Source organism: Nipponia nippon, unplaced genomic scaffold, assembly GCF_047370975.1.
Source record: "Nipponia nippon isolate SJK-2023a ecotype South Korea unplaced genomic scaffold, ASM4737097v1 scaffold_16, whole genome shotgun sequence".
Taxonomy (NCBI): domain Eukaryota; kingdom Metazoa; phylum Chordata; class Aves; order Pelecaniformes; family Threskiornithidae; genus Nipponia; species Nipponia nippon.
The window spans coordinates 384,591-394,571 of NW_028262332.1; positions in this window are offsets into that span (position 1 = coordinate 384,591).

The following is a 9,981-nucleotide window of genomic DNA, read 5'->3' on the forward strand; positions in this document are numbered from 1 at the left end:
GTGCACGTCCCTCTGCCCTGCACCGAGGGCGGCAGCACCCACTCAGGGGGACCCCGGGGCTCTATGCACAGCCGGGCTGGGGGGTGAGCTGGGACCCCCTGCACCCTGGGGGTGAGCTGTCCATGCCTCCCCTGCCGGGAGCAGAGCCGGGAGGGGGACCCGAGCCAAGCTGGGAGAGGGATCTTTGCCACAGCCTCTTTTGAGTGGTGCATAAGGCAGCCGTGAGTCCCAGATGGGGCAAGGAGGGGGGGCGATAATTGCCCTCAGTTCCTATTTCAGGCCTTTGCTTGGATGCGAAGCCCGTGAGGTCTTTCAAAGGAAAGAGAGGATCGTTGTTCCCGCTCCGTGCAGAGCTAGGGCAGCTCGCCCCTTGCCCTGCTGCCACCGCTGCCCCAGCCCGGGCAACTTCCCAGCCGTGGCCCAGCAGCGCTGGCCCTGGGCCCGCTTCCTGCGGGATTGCTGCCGGGGTGGCAGGGAAGCTCTGGAACTGCGACGGGCCCGCTGGGAGCAGGGACCCCGGGAGCTGCAGGGCTGACCTCGAGCTGTCGCCACGCTGCTTCTGGCTCCCCATGGTCTGGCCCATGCCTGCCCCTCACCCGTGTGTCTGGGCTGTGTCCACTGCGGCACCCTTAACTGTGGGGGCTGGCACCACTGCAGTGGTGGTCTGGGAGCCACGCGACCGGGGTTTGTGGCCAGGTCTGTAAGCAATGCACTGGGTGACGTGAGTGAACATCTTCCCTTCTCCTCAGGCTCTGTTCCTGCTTGAGCTGGGTTTGCACGGACCTGTGAACGCGCCTCCAGGGCTCTGATCACATCTGGAAACCTCTGTGTGAAGCTGCGGTCCGCACGGGGAGCCGCTGGAGCAGGTCTCTGCTGTCCCCAGCCAGGACCACTCCTGCCGACCCACCTCAACTCAGCCCCTCCACGCCTGAGGGTGTCAAACCTGGGTGCAACACCACGTAGTCAACACGTGTCACCAGGCATTTGTCACGGGCACCAGGGTGACACCGCACGAGGGGTCCCCACTGCCAGAGCCTGGAGATGGGGGCTGTCAGCAGGAGCGGGCTGTGCTTGGCCCTCGCCCAGGCTCAACCCAGAGACATTTTCAGCCCCCGAGCTGCCCCGGGGGATGCAGGATCTCGTCCTCTGTGTCCTCAGCCACGCGGTTTGGGAAGGATCCAGTCACCCAGGTCTATTTGTAGTTTCTCTCTCTTCTCCTGCCCAGCTCCATGCCCTTCTCACGCCCTTGGAGGCTGGGCTGCGTGCCCAGCTACCCCTCTTAGCGAAGGGCCGCTCTCCCAGCAGAGCAATTATCCCAAATGCCAGCAGGAACAGCCGCATCTTGGGCCCCCAGCCCGTACATTTTGTGCTTTTTGCTTTTCTTCCCTGCTGCGTGGTCAGGAACTGCTCTGCCCGTCGCAGGTCCTCGCTGCCCTGGGCGGTTTGCAGCAGCTCCAGCACCCAGCGCGCTGTCGGCCCATGCATGCTGCACCCGCTCTCCTGCTCTTGCCAGTGCAAATCCCTGAGAGATGACCTGCGGATGTGATGACCTGGAGAAGCCGCTGCGTCCTGGGGCTGGTCCTCACCAGAACGGGGAGCTGGGCCGTGTGGGGATGTCTTGGCTAAGGGGGTGCCCGCTGCGTCTCAGACCTGCGAGCCGGAACCTGGTCCCTCTTGCTCCTCCCCTTGGTCCCTCGTTGCGGGTGTTCTCCTGCCCCAGGCCATCCCTGTGCCTTGCCGCCGCAGCCCTGCCTGTATCCCAGGCTCCAGCTCGCCACTGCTTTTCTCCTCTTGGTGGGGATGAAACTGCCTCCTGCCTTAGCCGCGTTACCTGGCGCGTGCTCTGTGCTCCCCGTTCCTCCTCCCTGGCTGCGGCCATGGGAGAGTTTCATTTTCCACTGGCACGTGAGGCACAGTGGAGCAAAGATCTGCTCCCAGGTGGCAAGGGACCGGGTCTGCCCTCCCCTCTGCGGGGACACTGCAGGGGCAGCGGTGGGTGAGCCTCTGCCGCGCCATCCCGGCTCGTTCCCGGGGGGCCACCGGGGCCGCGGCTGTGCCAGGTGCCCCCGACATCACCATCGTGGGCAGAATCAGGCACAGCATCCCGGCGCTGCTCCAGCGCCCTGCCAGGGCCGATGGCTCCCCGTGGCCGTGACCCCAGCCTGGCGCGGGTGCTCGTCGCTGCCTGCGCAGCCAACCCAGCCTCTTCCAAGGTACAGCTGATTGAAGCCAGCTGCTCCCTCCCGGGGAGAGCCGGTGCGACGGGGAGGGGTGGGGCTCCCAAAATTCCTGCTTTGCTCTGCAGCTGCGTGCCGTGGGGACCATGACTTTACTCCCCACATTACATAAAGAAGCAGCTGCCCGTGGCGGATATCCACCCTGTTTCCTCACCCTCAGAAGCAGCCGTCAGGGAGCAGCGCAGGGGCTGGGGTCCTGGCCAGCACCCTGCGAGGGGCCACGCTCGCTTTGGAGGTGTCCTTAGACCCAAAGTGTCCCCTGACGGGACCCCGATGCGGCGGCGGGGGCAGACACGGTGGAGGTGGCCCCCGCCTCCTGCCCTGCGGTCGGGGCACCTCTGGTCACCCATCCTAAGAGACGGGATCGTGCCAAGCGGGACCATGCCCCGAGCAGGGACAGGCAGCTGAAGGGACAGAAACGGCTGGACGGGCAGAGAGCCTGCACTGGGGCCAGGCTGCAGCCACGTCCCAGGGAGCGATCAAAACCCAACCACGCAATGACACCGGTTAACTGCTCTGCCTCAGTTTCCCCAGCTGTAGATGAGGGCTGGGCACATGGACCAGCACGTCCCTGCAGCAGGAAGCCTGGGCTGCTCCGTGCCTCTGCAATTTCAACAACCGAGCGTTTTTCCTTCATTCATTCCCACATCCCGCTGCAGCCTGGTCCCGTGGAGACGGGGCAGGGTGGACACGCAGCTCCCACAGCTACAGCTGCAGCCGGGTCTGGGGAGCAGTGCTGGGAGCCGTGAGTCCTGCTGCCCCGGAGCCTCTCCTGGGCACGTGCCCCCCATTTCCCCCCAGGGCATCCCTGCAGGGGTCCAAGGGACCCCACAGATCTGCCGACCCCTGCCACAGGCAGCCAGGGACACCACGTCCTCAGGCAGGTCCAGGCAGGCAGGTTCGGTTTCTTTTGGCTGCTGAAAACGATCTCCTACCCATGGAGGAGGTCTGGGGGGTGTCTGCAAGCCCAAGCAGACACCAGGTGGCTGTAGGGATGTCCTCCGGCCCTTTTCCTTGGGGAGGAAAAAAAGAAACCGTTATCAAACCTTCCTGTCAAGAATGTGATGGCAGGCAGGGCTGCCTGCACCGGGGCACCCTGCAGCCGCCCCTGGGCAAGCGTCACGGCCACGGCCATGGTTGTGTGTCCCACAGATGGGGACCCACAGGACGGAGCTCAGACACAATGGCGATAGCCCAACGCACGCAGGACGTCCTAGCCCCAGCTCCCCGGACTGGTGTCCCCAGGTACGGCCTGCAGCCAGCTCCTTGGCAGTGGGGACAGAGCCGCCACGGAGGGACTGGCGCTGGCCAGGCCCTGCCAAACCCCACGCAGGCGCCATACGTCACCCTGCCTGTGAGGAGGGTGTCACAAGTGACACCAGTTTGCTCCGTCTCAGCCCTGGGCTCCTCCCCGCCGTGCTGCTGTGGTCCTGGCCACCTGAACCGGCTGGCAGTGTCACGGGTGGGCAACCCAAGCAGGTCTGCAATGGAGGGGAACACGGGAAGCAAACCCGGCTGCGCTGTGCTGAGAGCACCAGCCGTGTGGGCTGGCTTTCCCCCGTGCTGTTGCACACACCTGCATGGCAAAATACTTATCTGTATTTACCGCTCGGGGTCCCCAGAGCAATGTGAGCATCCTGGTCTGGCTGAAGATGCTCATTGCAGGGGGTTGGACTGGATGATCTTTGGAAGTGCCTTCAACCCAAACCGTTCTGTGATTCCATGTGGAGCTGGGGGGTGAAGGGAAGCTCTGGATGAGCTGTGCCACGAGCAGCGCCGGGCTCGGCGGGGAAGGGCTGAGCATGGCGGGTGCTGCGGGCACGGGGAAGGGCTGAGCATGGCGGGTGCTGCAGGCACGGGGAAGGGCTGAGCATGGCGGGTGCAGGGACGGGCTGAGCACAGCAGGTGTGGGGAAGGGCTGAGCATGGTGGGTGCGGGGAAGGGCTGAGCATGGCGGGTGCCGCGGGTGTGGTTGGGCACTGTCTGCAGTAACGACGTTCCCGTCTGCAGGGTCTTGCATGGGGTTTTTGCATTGCTTCATTTCTACAAAGGCACTGACCGGCTCTCAAACCACAAGAGTGTTTCCATCCCTGCTGAAGATGAACGGCTCCCACGCAGTGCTGGTCAAAGTGGGAAAGAAACGGGCTTTTTTGTCCTATTGACTAAACAAAGAAACTCAAAGGACATCGCCTCAGCCACCAAGGTGGTTTTTTAGCCCAAAATGAAAATACTTTGCATTGGTTTGAGTTCAGTTTAGGTTTTTTAAACACACTTTCCTTTTTTCTTCTGCTGTATTTAGGGCCAGTTGAAATGGAAAAGCCGTTTCCAAGTAGCACACAGAGAAACGGCCCATCCTGGTACTGCTAGCATGAGCCCTGCCATGCAGAAAGCACCCACTTCTTTGGGACGCTTCCAAAATCTTCATTAGACCTTAAAACCTTCCAAAACCTCCATTAGTCCTCAGGCTGAAACACTTTGCAGGGGAGACCTGGTGCCATGGGCAGATCGGACAGCCCTCCGTGCCAGGCCGGGAGCCGCGCCGGGGTCTGGGTTCAGCGTCCCATCCTCCACGAGGGATGCACCCAGCCAGCTTGGAGAGAGCGCAGCTGGATGGGCCAGGAAGATAATAACCACATAATTTCACAATTTCCTCATTAAATATTTAATGTTGATGGCTTAGGAAGAGCATAATTTGGGCTTGTGAGAGACATCCCGGTGCTGATGCTGCTGCTCAGATGCAAACGCCTTCTTACCGGTGGCCACGTGGCTGGGCAGCGCTGGTGGCTGCGGGGATGGGTGAGCCCAGCACCCCGGTAGCATCCCTGGCATCCCTGGCCAGGGCGGCCGGAGGCACTCGGCTGATCCCGGTGGAGTTCTTGGTGGAGTCTGCAGGGGCAGCTTTATCCCCGCAGCTTTCCGTGCTCCACACCGCCCAGGACACCCGGATGTCTCAGCTCTCATTTTGCTTCTCTGTCCGAAATCCTGAGGGAGTTTTTCCAGCCCAGCCATTTTTCACATTTCCCTCTGATGAGTAGGCTGTTGCACCGCTGCCGACTCCCAGAAAGTCATAAATCTCCCTGGCCCTCCTAAAATCATGAAATTAAGGCAAAAAAAGAAAAAAAAACCGAAAAGCAGCTTTTGTAAACAATACTTTTAGGAGAGGGCGTTTATTCCTCTCCAGGGTCCTCAGCCTTCATCACTCCCATCGCTCAGCTTTCCCCTGCAACGCCCACCTTTAGTGGCAGCCCGATCTTACAAAACCAAAGGAGCTGTGAAAACCTAAATATTGCAAAACTTTATTTGGTTAAGAAGAAAGGCAAAGCCATTGGGGCCATCAGGGCTGCGAGGTTGGAGCAGCTCACCCAGCAGGATCCGACACCAACAGAAACACCCCAGTTGCTTCATGTCCCACGGGATGGCTGTGCTGGCGGGGTCTGCGGGGAGGGTACGGCTCCCACCGTGGCTGCACCGTGGCCTGGGGAGAGTGGGAGCCCAAAGCCCACCCGCCTCTGCTGCTCCAGAGCCCGTCTGTGCTCCCTGAGGCTTTTCCAGGGATTTCCATTTTCCCGGCACCGTGAGCTGCTTTTCCTCCTGCCTCCCGGTGGGACTGGCAGTCCTCCCCGCTCACAGGGCGGTTGTGTGGCAGACTCGGGATGTCGGTCTGCAGGACAGGAGCTGTTCCCCCCGGTCCCTGCCCAGGTCTCCAACCCCCTCCCAAACCGGGCTGGCACCCGGCTCCCGCTGCTGTGACCACAGGGGCCGCGCTGGCCCAGGACACCCTTCGGGGTGATGTCTGCAGGGCCGGGGCAGCTTTTGCCATCCCTCCAGCTGCCGGCCCAGCTGCAGGGCTGGGAGGTGGCTTTCCCTGTCCCTGATGTGTGCCGGTGTCAGGCTGTGATAGCCACCCCGGCCTGGCCACGCGCATGGCACTGCAGACCGCTGCTGCAGCTCGAGAGCCGCTGGGACGCTGCAGCGCAGCCTGCGAGCGCACTGACAAACACCCCCAAATGACAGGCAGACGGGGAGCTGCTGGGGGGAGACACCGGCACAGCCACCGGTGTGCCAGCGTTCATGGCACTGCTCGGGCGGACGGTCAGGGATTCGGGCACCGCTGGAGAAACCCCCTGCCATGGGTGTGCACAGGCACAGGCAGGGCCACAGCAGCACGCCTGTGGGTGTACACGCTCACACCGTGCCAGGCTGTCCTGGGGCCACACACACCGTGTCCGTGCTCACACCATGACCGTGCTCACACCATGTCTGTGCTCACACCATGACCATGCTCACACCGTGACCGTGCTCACACCATGACCGTGCTCACACCGTGTCCATGCTCACACCATGACCGTGCTCACACCATGACCGTGCTCACACCGTGTCCATGCTCACACCGTGTCCGTGCTCACACCGTGACCGTGCTCACACCGTGTCCATGCTCACACCATGACCGTGCTCACACCATGACCGTGCTCACACCGTGCCAAACTCTGCTCCCAGCCCCACACACTGAGCCCCCTGCTTTCCCCACTCAGTCCGTGGCTCCCCAGCAAGGCAAAGAGGAAGGAGCCCCTCCATGGGCAACAAACTCTATCGGGGCTCGACATCCTCCACTCCAGCCCACCCACGCACCCCTCTCCACGTGTGCCACCACCCCGGCCATGTGAGCAGTGTCCGTGCTGCAGGGTGAACCCGTACCGCGAGGCTGGGGGAGGCACCTCGTCCTGCAGGAGCCTGGGAAAAACAGGCCGGGTATAAAATTAGCCAGAGCTTTTATTGACAGGATTTTATTTTTAAATGCAATGGAAAATACATCGCTGGAGGGAAAATCCAAGAGGTCTGGGCCAGCCCGCGGGATAACGGCGTACCTCTGTCCCGTGGTGAACGTCCTGCTCGTCCCCGGGCGGGATGCGGGGTGGGAGCCGGCTGCAGGGTGCAGTCAGTGCAGCAGCAAGGACCGCGAGGGGCTGCTCCTGCCCCCGCGACGCACCCAGGGCGGTGCGTGAGGAGCAGCGAGGGCAAAAGGAGGGGATGAGCCCTGCCTCCAGGCGTCGTAGTGGCCATAGGGTCCCTGAGAAACTCCGGTGGGAAGGGACCTCCCTATCTGGGCAGGTTGGGACCCTCTGGCCAGAGGAGATACAACTGGGGGTCTGGAAACTCAGGACTGTCCTGGAGAGGCCGGAGAGGGACAGAGCCACCAGTTCTTCCAGCGCATGAATGGGGTGAGGTGGGAGCCAGATTGAACCCAGCCTGAAGCAGGGGGTTCTCCGTGCTGGGGTGGCAGGAGCTCCTTGCTGAGGGATGGGGCTGATGCTGGAGGCCTGCTTGCGCCCAAAAGGAGGTTTTTGACAAGTCCAAAGAGGGGGGATCTATTGAAGGGTGTACATACGGAGAAATCAGGAAATCACATCTGGTTCAGGAAATTCCCCAAGCTGAAAATAGCTGGAGACTGGGAGAGGGCTCAAGGGAAGTATCACGTATGCTGGCTGTCATCTCCCTCATCCCTGGACACCACTGGGTGGCAGGAGGGGACAGTGGGGACATCACAGCTGTGTTACTGCTGCCTGCTCCCAGGCTTGTTTGCTCAGAGAGGTGTGTGCCCGTGGTCTGAGTGCCTGGTTCCCCGGTGAGCTCCTCACCACGAGCTGCCTGGTGGCTCCCAGGGGACCCCAGTTATTCCAGACACTGGAAATGTGGCTCCTCACACAGACACCCACTGCTGACACCACGGGACCCGGTGTCCATCCTCTCCCCTCCGAGCTGCCCTCCCGGCTCACAGGCGCGATGGTCCTGGTGGGGTGACGAGAGGCGCCTGAGCTGCACCCACAGCCTGGGGCAGGGCTCCGGGTCTCTGTCTCGGACCCAGGTACCTCTGTCTGACACCACGTAGCTGCAGGAGAACTGAAAGTGCCAATCCTGGAGCTCGCTTCCAAAGAGAGGCACGTGTGGGATGTCGGAAAGGGAAGGTGGCTCGTTTAGCAAGGCACGTGCAAGCCTTCCTACGTGACGAGGGGGGGGCAGGACGCGGTGGCGGCCGGGCAGGCTCCTGGCAGCAGTTTGGCTCTCAAACCAGCCCTCAGAGGCTGAGCAGGCTCCTGCACGGGAAGGCGGAGGTGCGGGGTCCTCCACAGGCTGCAGGTGGATCTCCGCTCCACTGTGGACCTCCACGGGCTGCAGGGCACAGCCCGCCTCACCATGGGCTTCCCCCCGGGTTGCAGGGGAATCTCTGCTCCGGTGCCTGGAGCACCTCCTCCCCTTCTTCTGCACTGACCTGGGTGTCTGCAGGGCTGTTACTCTCACATCTTCTCACTCCTCTCTCCCAGCATTTTTTACCCTTTCTTAAACATGTTCTCACAGAGGAACCACCATCTATGCTGATGGGCTCAGCTTTGGGCAGTGGTGGGTCCATCTTGGAGCTGGCTGGGTCCAACATGGAGGCAGCTCCTGGTGTCTTCTCACAGAAGCCAGCCCTGCAGCCCCCTGCTACCAAAACCTTGCCACGTAAACCCAACGCAGTCCCAAGGACACGACGTCCCCCCTGGCAGGAGGGGGACCAGGCTGGTGCAGAGGGGGGACGCGCTGGGAGTGGGATGCAGCCGCTCATCCACACCAGCCTTTGCCCAGCTCCCATCTGGTTGACGCACACTGGGCAGGATCATTTCTGCCCCGACAACAGCTTCCCACACGCCTGGGCTGGTTTCAACTCTCCCGAGGACTCACCAGCCCGGGCAGCTCCTCCGACACCCAGCGCAGGGTGTGTTTCAGGAGCTGGACCTCACCGGCCGCTCCTCGGAAAGGAGACAAGCGGCTGCCGGCTGCCGAGTGCGCCTCTGGCAAGCTGTCCGCACCCCGGGTCTCTGCCAAATTTCACACGCATGCGGAACGCTATTTGTCTGCACTGAGGATTTAACTTCAGCCCTGCCTGGGGACTTTGGGCTGAAAAAATCATTCCAGCAAAGAAAGATTTTCCCCGCAGCAGGGCCGTGTCTCCCTGTGGCTCCTGCCAGCAGCACGTGAAGTGATGATCGCTCTTCTACCCCACAAAAAAGCAAAATCCAGCTGAAGCTGGAAAAATTGCACTCAGTAGTTTCATCCAAGTCACCTGCTGAAACCTGAGAGCAGAATTGAACCCGAAGGCGGGACAAGGATCCTTCCCACGCCCTTCCCAGGCACGACCCCGTCCCCGCAGGCACAGAGGAGCACCTGCAGATCACACTGCCAGCTTCCCACAAATGAACCTGGGTGGGTATTTCTTTTCTTTTTGTCCCACTTACAAAGCACAAACGTATCTTAAAAGGGCAGGGTGGTGGCTTTGAGTGAAGCATTAGCAGCCCTGAAGGCCTCAGAGATGATCCCAGGACACAGCTCTTCTCCATCCCCTTTCTCCTGACTCCATCACCTCTGCAACCCGCTTCAGCCTCAGGGACGTGTGTTTAAGTGGTGACACCCCAGGCGTGGGTCCTGCTTGCTCTTCTGTCCTGCAGCACATAACATACTTCATGGGACCACGTTTCTTCAAAATATTTTGCACACGTTAGGGAAGAAGGGAGGCCGGACCCTGAGGCCCTGCCGCCGGCCGGGGTGCTCCCAGAGCCGAGCGAGACGCTGCGCCGAGGAGGCCGGGCAGGGGACGTGGAGCAGTCCCTGACCTGTTTCATGCTGGAGCAGCTCTCTTTTCATTTTTCAGAGGTTTGCACCAAGCCAGCTGACCTTCCTGAAGTGGCCTGAAGAAGACTCAGAGAGCTGT